The sequence below is a fragment of the Rhincodon typus genome, chromosome 33, assembly GCF_021869965.1.
Source record: "Rhincodon typus isolate 14 chromosome 33, sRhiTyp1.1, whole genome shotgun sequence".
NCBI classification, from domain to species: domain Eukaryota; kingdom Metazoa; phylum Chordata; class Chondrichthyes; order Orectolobiformes; family Rhincodontidae; genus Rhincodon; species Rhincodon typus.
Genome location: NC_063364.1, coordinates 65,882 through 77,750, shown reverse-complemented (window position 1 = coordinate 77,750; position 11,869 = coordinate 65,882).

Below are 11,869 nucleotides of genomic sequence, written 5' to 3'. Positions count from 1 at the left end.
ACTCTCAGCATTTCACACGTCAGACATAGCTTTCTGCTCAGAACCGCTGGATTTAAAGCCCAGAGTGCTAACCATTACACCATGGAACCGACTGCGTTGCTTTCATTCAGAGCTCACAATGGTATGTCCTGCATTCAAACATGCAGTTAACCTTCTACACCCTGGTAGACGAAAGCTGCAGTCTGGCTGCAGTATCCTTCGAAGGAAACACGTCCCTGGCACAGGCGAGAGCAAAAGAAGACTGCGTGCGATGTTAAAATAAGCCCACTTCAAGTCTCGGTGGTGTAATGATGAAAACGAGACTTTCCAAGGCTCGTCACTCCCTTCACCAGAAAGAAGGCTCCACCTAGATTTGACAATAGGTCAGCACAACTTTGTGGGCCAAAAGGCCTGTACTGTTCTATGTTCTATGAAACCGTTAATTAGCAATATTTAGTGTATTAGTTATGTTGTTACATTTCCAATATTGTTGTTATTCTTAATTCCTCTCTCTTTTGTAGTATTTTGACTACAGTGTTTAAATAAATTGTATTTTGCTTTACATCGAGTTGTTTGATCAATTGCATTTGCATCTGAAACCAACACTTCATGTTTGCCTTTAAAAATAGGCTACCTTCTGAAAATATTTTGAGAGGGTCTTGTCTGGTCCACAACAGACTGATTAATAACAAAGATTTATCTTAGGAAGAGAGATTGACCAGTTTTGGCTGATACTGTCTGGAGTTTAGAAGAATGAGAGGAGATCTAAGATGCTGTAGGGGGTGGGGTAATTGACGATGGAGAGAAATTGTTTCCTTATGTGGGACAATCTAGAACGCGGAGTCATCATGTCAGGATAAGGGGCTGGGGCAGATTGAAAACAGAGAGGAGGAGGAATGGCTTCTCTCAAAGGTTGGGTGGCCGGGGGTGCAAAAGGGGAGCATGATTCTAACCTGTACGTCTCAGGACTGTGCCAGGAAACGGGAGCACCTGGCGAAAAAAAATCGACACGGACACAGGGAGAATATGCCAACTTCACACGGACAGTCCCCTGAGGATGAAATCGAACTCGGGTCCCTAGCGGTGTGCAGCAGCAGTGCTGACCACTGAGCCACTATGCTACCCATTGAGCCTGTTCCACCATTCGTTGGCTGACCTGTGGCTTCACTCCATTAACTTGCCTTTGGCCCCTATCCCAACATTACCTTAAGCAAAAAAATTCTGTCAGATTGAAAGCTACGACTGTGGTTTGTAAAAAAGAGATCTAAACCTCGATCACCCCTTGCGTGCAATCATTTAACGTAGCATTTTCAACGTACCTTGGACGTCCAAATGTGAAGCGGTTCTTGTTTAAAAAAAAGAGAATTTGCCGTTACATCTATGAACGATGCACACGCCCGCGTGATCGTGTATCATTTGCTTATAAAGAGGAAATCTGTTGTTTGAAATACTGCAGCTACAGGTTTTGGGGCAGGATTTTTGTTTGTCAAAGGCGTACGTTGTTTTATTTTTGTGCCAAGTTTGTACGTTTGCTTCAGAAGAACCGTAGCCCGTGAGGGGCTCCACGGACTGACATCCAAATGGAAAGCTGAGTCCGGAATGTCAGAACGTAGCTGGGTAATACTTTGCAATAGGAATAGAAGAGAAAGTGGAAGAGCTTAACCGAGAGGTGAGAAGGAAGTGTCCTGGAATTGGAGCTTTAATGAATGGAGATGTCAGTTCAACCTGTTCAGATCGATGGCTTGGATCATCTCGCAATAGAGTTATAGAGTCATACAGCATGGAAACAGATCCCTTGGCCCAACTCATTCATGCCGACCAGGTTTCCCACAAAAAACTAGTACCATTTGCCTTCATTTGGCTTTGCAAATCCCTCTAGCACCCTCCCTAATTTAATAATATCCTTCCTATAGCAGAGCTGCCAGAATTATACACAGTAATCTAAAAGTTGCCGCACCAATGTCCTGTACAATGGCAACATGATTTCCCAACTCCTATACTCAATGGTCTGACTGATGAAAGCAAGATTGAAATCTGGATGATGGTACATGATCAAGAATGCTCACTTTAATACGATAGACACTCACAGTACTGGAGAGGCCTTTCGATCCATCCAGACTATACCCAACAGAAATAAAGGATGTTCCCAGTCCACGATGGGGCGGTCCAGAACCAGGGGGTGACAGTCTAAAGGGGACAGGGTAGGACTGAGATGAGGAAAAATGTCTTCACCCAAAGAGTGGGGAGCCTGTGGGATTCTCTGTCACAGAAAGCTGTCAGGGCCTAAACATTGAATGTGACTCCATCTCTCCCTCTCTCAGTCCTGTCACCATCCCACTCTCTCTCTCAATCCTGTCATCATCCCTTTCTCTCCCTTCATCCTTCCCCCATCTATCTTTCTCTCCCTCACCCCACCATCCTCGCTTCCAGAAATTTTAATTTCAGTGTCGAACACATGAAACAGTTTGAATTATTTCAGCTCCTCCTAACAGCATAGCCCTGGCATCTCATTTGTATGTGATTAATCCAGGAGATAAATACACACTATGCTTCATTTATATATAAATATGTAACAACCACTTACAGAAAATGAGCAGGTAAAACGCCTTCACATGCATCGTGTGGAATCCAAATGTAAAGTCGACCTCTCTCTCTCTGGGAGGATAAATGCTTAAGGAATTCAATTAATTTCACCTCCGACTTTCCTGAAAGAGGCAGGCATAGCTTGGGCCCATGCGGATACCCATGGCCACTCCTTTTGTCTGTAGGAAGTGGGAGGAGTTGAAGGACAAGTTGTTAAGGGTAAGGGCGAGTTTGGTTAGGCGGATAAGGGTGTTGGTGGAGGGGACTGGTCGAGCCTGCGGGAGAGGAGCTATGTCTGCCTCTTTGTAGGATAAGTGGAACAGTCTCTCTTCCGCAGTTACACCGGCCTCATCCCCCACCTCTTCCTCTATTATATCGATGACTGTATGAGCGCTGCTTCGTTCTCCCATGAGGAGCTCTAACAGTTCATCCACTTTACTAACACATTCCACCCCAACCTTAAGTTCACCTGGACAATCTCCGATACCTCTCCTTCCTGGACTTCTCCATCTCCATCTCTGGTAACCACCTGGAAACTGGTATCTACTTCAAGCCCACCGACTCCCACAGCTACCTAGAATATACCTCCTCTCACCTACCTTCCTGCAAGAACGCCATCCCCTATTCCCACTTCTTTCACCTCTGCCATATCTGCTCCCAAGATGAGGCGTTCCACTCCCGGACATCCCAGATGTCCTCGTTTTTCAAGGACCACAATTTGCCCTCCACAGTGGTCAAGAACATTTCCCACATCTCAGCTCTCACACTCCCTCCCCACAATAACAACAAAGACAGAATTCCCCTTGTCCTCACATATCACCCCATCAACCTCCGGATTCAACACATCATTCTCTGCCACTTTTGCCACCTGCAATCTGACCCCACTACCAAGGATATATTTCCCTCCCCATCCTTATCTGCCTTTCGGAGGGGCCGCTCCCTCCGTGACTCCCTCGTCTGCTCCACGCTCCCCACTAGCCCCACCACCCCTGGCACTTTTCCCTGCAACTGCAGGAGGTGCTACACCTGCTCCTACACTTGCCCCCTCATTTCCATCCCAGGCACCAAGAAAACCTTCCACATTAAACAGATGTTCATCTGCACATCCGCTAATGTGGTACATTGTATCCGCTGTTCCCAATGTGGCCTCCTCTACATCGGGGAAACCAAGCGGAGGTTTGGAGTCTGCTTTGTGGAGCACCTACACTCAGTTTGTGACAAACGACAACACCTCCCAGTTGCGAACCACTTCAACTCCCCCTCCCACTCCTTGGACGACATGTCCATCTTGGGCATCCTCCAGTGCCACAACGATGCCACCCAAAGTCTGCAGGAACAGCACCTCATATTCTGCTTGGGAACCTTGCAGCCCAACAGTCTCAGTGTGGACTTCACAAGCTTCGAAAATCTCCCCAACCCCGACCTCATCCCAAGATCAGTCCATCTCATCTCTGCCTCCTTGACCTGTCTGCCTTTGCTCCCACCTATTCACTCCTCCCTCCTCACTGACCAACCCCCACCCCCACTTCCTACCTACTAGCCTCATCCCTGCCTCCTCGACCTGTCCATCTTTTCTCCCACCTATCCGCCCCTCCCTCCTCACTGACCAAGCCCCATCACTACTCCCTACCTACACTCACCTATACTGGCTTCATCCCCTCCTCCTGTCCATCTTCTCCACCTATCTGCTCCTCTATCCACACTCTATCATCACTTACCCCCGTCTCTGTTTATTTCAGATCCCCCTTCCCCTCCCCCATTTCTGAAGAAGGGTCCAGACCTGAAACGTCAGCTTTCCTGCTCCTCTGATGCTGCCTGGCCTGCTGTGTTCTCCAGCTCCACACCTTGTTACCTCTTCATTCACTGACAACTGTCTCACATCAGATCAACGGAGTTCAACCAGCATACCTCGATTTTTTAAAAAATCTACCAATTTATTATGTACTGGAATTTTGTTCATCAGCATATTGTGTACAAAAGCAAAGACCACAAAGAAATTACGTTTACAGTAACGCAGTGATAGATTAAACTCATCCTACTGTACACCATCCGTGAATGGAACTTCCCATTGCTTAATAAATACTGTGCCAACATGTTTTTGTTTCGTTTTCCATCTCAACGCAGGGTTCGGAGGGAGGGGGAGCTGTGAAGGAGGATGCAGAGATGCTTCAGTGTGATTGGGATAATTTGAGTGAGTAGGCAAATGCACTGTAGATTCAGTTTAATGCAGATCAATGTGAGGTTATCCACTTTGGGAGTAAAACAGAAAGGCAGATTATTATCCGAATGGCTATAGATTGGGAAAACAGCAAGGAGGACAGGAGTTGGGATGTCATGTTATGTACATTGGAAAGGCCAGGTTTGGAGTATTGTGTACAATTCTGGTTGCTCTGCTATAATAAGGATGTTATTAAACTGCAAAGAGCACAGAAACGGTTTACAGGATTTTATCAAGACTGCAGGGTTTGAGCTATAAGGAGAGGCTGAAAAGGCTGGCGCTTTTCTTTCTGCTGGACCATAGGAGGTTGAGGGGTGACCTTATAGAGGTTTATAAAATCATGAGGGGCATAGATAAAGTGAATAGCCAAGTTCTTTACACCCAGGGTAGGGGAGTCCAAAATTAGAGGAAGTTGAGTGAAGGTGAGAGGGGAAAGATTTAAAAGGGGCAGCTTTTTCACACAGAGGGTAATGCCAATATGGAACGAGCTGCTGGAGGAAGAGGTAAAGGTGGGAATAATGACAACATTTAAGATATTTGGACAGGTTCATGGATAAGAAAGGTTTAGATGGATATGGGCCAAATGCAGGGAAAAGGGGCTAGTTGAATTTAGGAAATGATTTGGATGTAGGAGTGGAAGGGTGGATTAGTAAGTTTGTGGATGATACGAAGGTGGGTCGAGTTGTGGATAGTGTGGAGGGCAGTTTTAGGTTACAAAGGGACATTGATAGGATACAGAGCTGGGCTGAGAAGTGGCAGATGGAGTTTGACCCTGAAAAGTGTGAGGTGATTAATTTTGGAAGGTCAAACTTGGAAGCAGAATACAGGGTTAACAGAGAGATTCTTGGCAGTGTGGAGGAGCAGAGGGATCTTGGGATTCATGTCCACAGTTCCCTGAAAGCTGTCACCCAGGTGGATAGAGTTGTTAAGAAGGTGTATGGTGTGTTAGCTTTCATTAACAGAGGGGCTGAGTTCAAGAACCGTGAAGTTATGCTCCAGCTATACAAAACCCTGGTTCGGCCACATCTGGAGTATTGTGTCCAGTTCTGGTCGCCTCATTACAGGAAAGATGTGGAAGCATTGGAAAAGGTGCAGAGTAGATTTGCCAGGATGTTGCCTGGAATGGAGGGAAGGTCTTACGAGGAAAGGTTGAGAGATCTATGGTTTTCTCTTCAGAACGATGAAGGATGAGAGGGGACTTGATAGAGGTGTACAAAATGATCAGAGGTATAGATAGAGTGGACAGCCAGAGACTTTTCCCTAGGGTGGTGGTAGCAATTATGAGGGGGCATGGTTTTAAAATGAGTGGAGGTAGATATAGGGGAGATGTCAGAGGTAGGTTCTTTACTCAGAGAGTGGTAGGGGCATGGAATGCATTGCTGGAGAGGGTAGTGGCATCGGCCTCATTAGGGGCATTTAAGTGACTATTACACAGGCATATGGATGATAGTATAAGGTAGGGCTGGAGGTTAGATAGACCTTAGGTTTAGTGTAAAATTTCGGCACAACATCGCGGGCCGAAGGGCCTGTACAGTGCTGTACTGTTCTATGTTCTAAACCGGGTCAGCATGGACGAGTTGTGCTGAAGGGTCTGTTTCCGTGCTATATGACTGATTGGAGAGTGGTGTGCTGCAAGGATTGGTGTTGGGTTCACTGCTTTTCCTCATGTATAAAATGATTTGTATGTAAATATAGGAGGTATGGTTAATAAGTTTGCAGATGACAACAAATTGGGTGGTCTAGTGGACAATGAAGAAGGTTATCTCAGAGTTGCTTCATCTTTAGCCACTGGTGAAGTTCCAGATGACTGGAAGGTGGCTAATGTTGGTCCATTGTTTAAGAAAGGTAGCAAAGACAAGCCAGGCAATTATTGGAGAGGAAACTGAGGGACAGGATCAATCAACATTTGGACAGTCAAAATCTGATTATGGACAATCAGCATGGATTTGTGCGTGGGAAGTCACGTCAGACAAATCTTTAAGAGCTTTTCGAAGCGGTAACTAAGAGAATAGATGAGGGTAGGATGTTGTCGACATGGATTTTAGTAAGGCCTTTGACAAGGTCCTGTACGGCAGGCTAGTCATGAAACTTAGGTTGCATGGGATCCAGGGAGAGCTAGGCAATTGGATTCAAAATTGGCTCAATGGAAGCAGAGGGTGATTGCTGAAGGTTGTTTCTCAGACTGGAGGCCTGTGACTAGTGGTGTGCCACAGGGATCAGTGCTGGGACCTTTGTTTTTTGTTATTAACATAAATGATCTAGATGTGAACGTACAAGGCATGATTAGTGAGTTTGCAGATGCTACAAAATCAGGAGGTATCGTTGATAGTGAGGAAGGATACCAAAAATATCAGAGGGATCTTGATCAGGTGAGGAAATGGGCAGAGGACTGGCAAATGCAATTCAATACAGACAAGTGCGAGGTGTTGCACTTTGGAAAACCAAAACAAGGGGAGGACTTATACAGTAAATGGTAAGGTCCTGAGGAGTGTTGTTGAACAGAGGACCTAGGAGTACAAGTACTTAGAGATAGTAGGAACTGCAGATGCTGGAGAATCCAAGACAACATGGTGCAGGGCTGGATGAACACAGCAGGCCAAGCAGCATCATAGGAGCAGCGAGGCTGACGTTTCGGGCCTAGACCACAAGTACTTAGTTTGTTGGAAGTGGCATCACAAGTAGATGGGGTTGTGAAGAAGGCATTTAGCATGCTGTCCTTCATCAGTCGAGGCATTGAGTATAGGAGTTGGGACGTTTTGTTACAGTTGTATAAGACGTTGGTGAGCGCGCACTTGGAGTATTGTGTACAGTTTTGATCAGTCTTTTACCGGAAATACATAGTTAAATTGGAAAGTGTGCAAAGAAGATTTATAAGGATATTGCCAGGAATAGTAGGCCTGAGTTATAGGGAGAAGTTGGCTAGGATAGGACTTTATTCCTTGGAACGTAGGAGAATGAGGGGTGACTTTATTGAGGTGTATAAAATCATGAGGGGCATAGATAGGATGAATGCAGTCTTTTTCTCAGGGATAGGAATTGAAAACTAGAGGGCATAGGTTTAAGGTGAGAGGGGCAAGATTTAAGAAGGGCCTGAGGGGCAACTTCTTCTTGCAGAGAATGGTGTGTATATGGAAAGGACTGCAGGGAAAGTGGTTGAGGCAAGTACAATAGCAACATTTAAAAAACATTTGGATAGGTACATGGATTGGACAGGTTTAGAGGGATATGGACTAAATGCATGCAATTGGAACTAGCTGAGTGGGCACCATGGTCAGTTTGGGCCAAAAAGCCTGTTTCTGTGCTATATTACTCTATGATTGTAGTTCAAGGGGACCTTGATCACATGGGCCAATGGGCTGAGGAGTGGAAGATAGAGTTTCATTTTGATAAATGAGAGGTGCTGCGTTTTGGGAATGCAAATCAGGGCAGAACTTATACAGTTAATGGCATGGCCCTGAGGTGTTTTTAAAAATTTATTCACAGGATGTTGGCATCACTGGCTGTGCCAACATTTATCACCCATCCCTAAAAAGAGTCAACCACATTGCTGTGGGTCTGGATTCACATGTAGGCCAGACCAGGTCTGGATGCAGTGAACTAAAGGACATTTGTGAACCAAATGGTTTTGTTCCTGACAATTGATAATGGTTTCATGGTCAGCATTAGACTATTAATGCCATAATTTTTCTAAATTGAATTCAAATTCCAGCATCTACGATGAGAGGATTTGAACCCAAGTCCCCAAAACATTACTTGGGTCTCTGGATTAACAGGTACATGGATTGGAAAAGTTTAGAGGAATTTGGGCCAAATGCAGCATATGAGACTAGTTTAGTTTGGGAAACTTGATCAGGTTGGACGAATTGGGCTGAAGGGTCTGTTTCCATGCTGTATGACTTTATGAACTCTCTGAATAGGGACACACATGCTGTCCTTTCTGGCAAAGCTCTACATCATTTGCCTGAACGAGGGGCCACCGTGTTTAAAAAAAAACGTTAACCCAGTCACCATCCTAACTTGCTCTAATGCGTAACTATTCATCAGCATAGTCCTGCTGTTCCATTCAAAGATATGTGGCACCTATTGACCAGAACCTTCGGCCCTCACGCTGTCGTTGTCTGGTGGTGTTTATCTGTTTGTCTGCACTGCTCCTTTTTTGATGGACAGCAGTTGTCAGATCCTTAGGGTGTAGGTTTTAAAATCTTAATGTCTGCTACGAAGCCTATATTTACATTAAGCCGAGCTTAATGTGCTTGTGGTGCAGTGATGCTGTCCGCACCTCCAGAATAAGACGTCCACATTTTTAAATTCATAGGATGACCGCATCGCTGGCTAGGTCCGCATTTATCGCCCCTCCTTAACTGCCCCCAGGCAGCTAAGAGTCAACAATATTGCTGCTGGCCTGGAGTCACCTGTAGGCCAGATCAGGTAAGGATGGAAGTTTACTTCCCTAAAGGACATTAGTGAATCAGATGGATTTTTCCAACAATTCACTATCAGACTCATAATTCCACATTTTGGTTGAATTTAAATGCTGCTATCGCAGGATTTGAACCTCGATCTCCGGAAAATTACTCGGTTTTCTGGAGTAACAGTCCACTGATAATCCTACCAGGCCATCGCTTCCCCGTTTAAGTTCAAGTCTGCCACTCTGGAGGTGTGTGAAACCACACCTCCCACAACGTGGCATTTCGAAAACATCTGCAGCGAGAGAAATCTTGTCCATTCCAACTCCCACAATGGGGTTTGGAATCTCAGAAAGCCGGGCTGAGGTGTCCGGCAGAGGTTTCGGATCTTTTGGAGATGTAGTCCTCTCCGTAGAGACTCCCTTTCAGCCATGCCTCCTCTATCCAGCTCATCAGTGGTTTGTGGCTCAGTGTCCGTTCCATCTGTGGGGCCAGAAGTTGCTCGTTCAACCCCCACACCCCAGGTCTCCTTCACCCTGGAAAGTAACTGCTGAAACTGTCTGGTTGCTGTTTTTGTATCTCCCGCCTGTCAGATCCGTCTGACAATTCCTGTTCACAGTTGGTTAGAATGGGGGAGATTCCTGATCGCCCATGCACAGAAGGGGACAGATGATGTGTTCTTCCCCTTAAACATGCACCAACTGAAAAGTTCAATCTTCAGATATGTACACAACAGTAGAGACATGTATTAATTTTCCAAATACCACCAGCGGCCAAAATAGTTTCGTAAATTCAAAACCCAGCTGTACATAAGATGCAGAATAGATTGACAGATGCAGCGACATGAAAATGGCTTCCCCACCCGAAAATGAGTGGAAGCAAACAGCTTGTGAAACACGGTTTCTATTGCAAAGTTCACAAGTTTGTGACGAACGTAGATAACTTATTTACAGGGAGCTCTGTGTTTTGGGGTTTATTTACAGGGTGGGTCTGTGTTTTAAGGTTTATTTACGGGGGTCTCTGTGTTTTTGGATTTATATGCAGGAAGTTCTGTGTTTCAGCGCTTATTTAATGAAGGCACTGTGTTTTAGGGCTTATTTACTGGCGGCTCTGTGTTTTAGGGTTTATATACTGGGGCTGTGGGTATTAGGGTTATATAATGGTCGCTCTGTTTTGTAGTGTTTATTTACAGGGGGCTCTGTGTTTTAGGGTTTATTTACAGAGGCTCTGTGTTTGACGGTTTATATACAGGGGGATCTGTGTTTGAGCGTTTAAATACAGGGGGCTCTGTGTTCTGGGGTTTATATACTGGGGGCTGTGGGTTTTAATGTTTATTTACAGGGGATTCTGTGTTTTAGGGTTTATTTACAGTGGGCTCCGTGTTTTACGGGTTATTGAAAGGGGTCTCTGTTTTAGGGTTTGTTGACAGGTGTATCTTTTTGAGGGTTTATTTACAGGAGGCTCTGTGCTTTCGGGATTATTCACAGCGAGCTCCGTGTTTACAAGTTATTGAAAGCGATTGTGTTTTGGAGATTGTTTACAGGAGGCTGACTGTTTTAGGGTTTATATACAGGGGGCTCTGTATTTTAGGGTTTATATACTGAGGGATCGGTATTTTAGGATTTATATACTGGGGGCTGTGGGTTTTAGGGTTTATATACTGGCGGCTCAGTGTTGTAGGGTTTATTTACAGGGGCTCTGTGTTCTGGGGTTTATTTGCAGGATGCTCCGTGTGTTAGTGTTTGTATACAGGGGGCTCTGTTTTACGGTTTATTTGCAGATGGCTCTACGTTTTTTAGGGACTATTTACAGTGAGCTCCGTGTTTTACAGGTTATTGAAATGGGTCACTGTTTTAGGGTTTGTTTACAGGCGTCTCTGTTTGAGGTTTTATTAACAGGAAGCTCTGTGTTTTAGGGTTTATAGACAGGAGCATCTGTGTTTTGGTGCTTAATTACTGGAGGCTCTGTGTTTTAGCACTAATTTACTGGAGGCTATGTGTTTGACGGTGAGATACAGGGGGCTCTGTGTTTGAGGGTTTATTTACAGGGGGCTCTGTGTTTTAGTGTTTATTTACAGTGAGCTGTCTTTTAGGGTTAATAAAGAGGAGACTCTGTTTTAGAGATAGTAGGAACTGCAGATGCTGGAGAATCTGACATATACAAGGTGTAGAGCTGGATGAACACTGCAGGCCAAGCAGCAGGAATGCTGACGTTTCGGGCCTAGACCCTTCTTCAGAATTTCTGAAGAAGGGTCTAGGCCCGAAACGTCAGCCTTCCTGCTCCACTGATGCTGCTTGGCCTGCTGTGATCATCCAGCTCCACACCTTATATATCTCAGACTCTGTTTTAGGTTTTATATACTGGGGGCTGTGGATTGTAGGGTCAATATGCTGATGGCTCTGTGTTTTCAAGTTTATTTAGAGTGAGCTCCGTGTTTTACGGGTCATTGAAAGGGGTCTCTGTTTTAGGGTGCGTTTACAGGAAAACCTGTGTTATATGGTTTATTTACTGGATGCTCTGTTTATTAGGTTTTATTTACAGTGAGCTCTGTGTTTTAGGGCTTATTTGCGGGGAGCTCTGTGTTTTAGCTCTTATATAGAGGAGGCTGTGTGTTTTAGGGGTTGTTTACTGGAGGCTGTGTGGTTGAGGGTTCATTTAAAGAGGCTCTGTGCTCTGGGGTTTA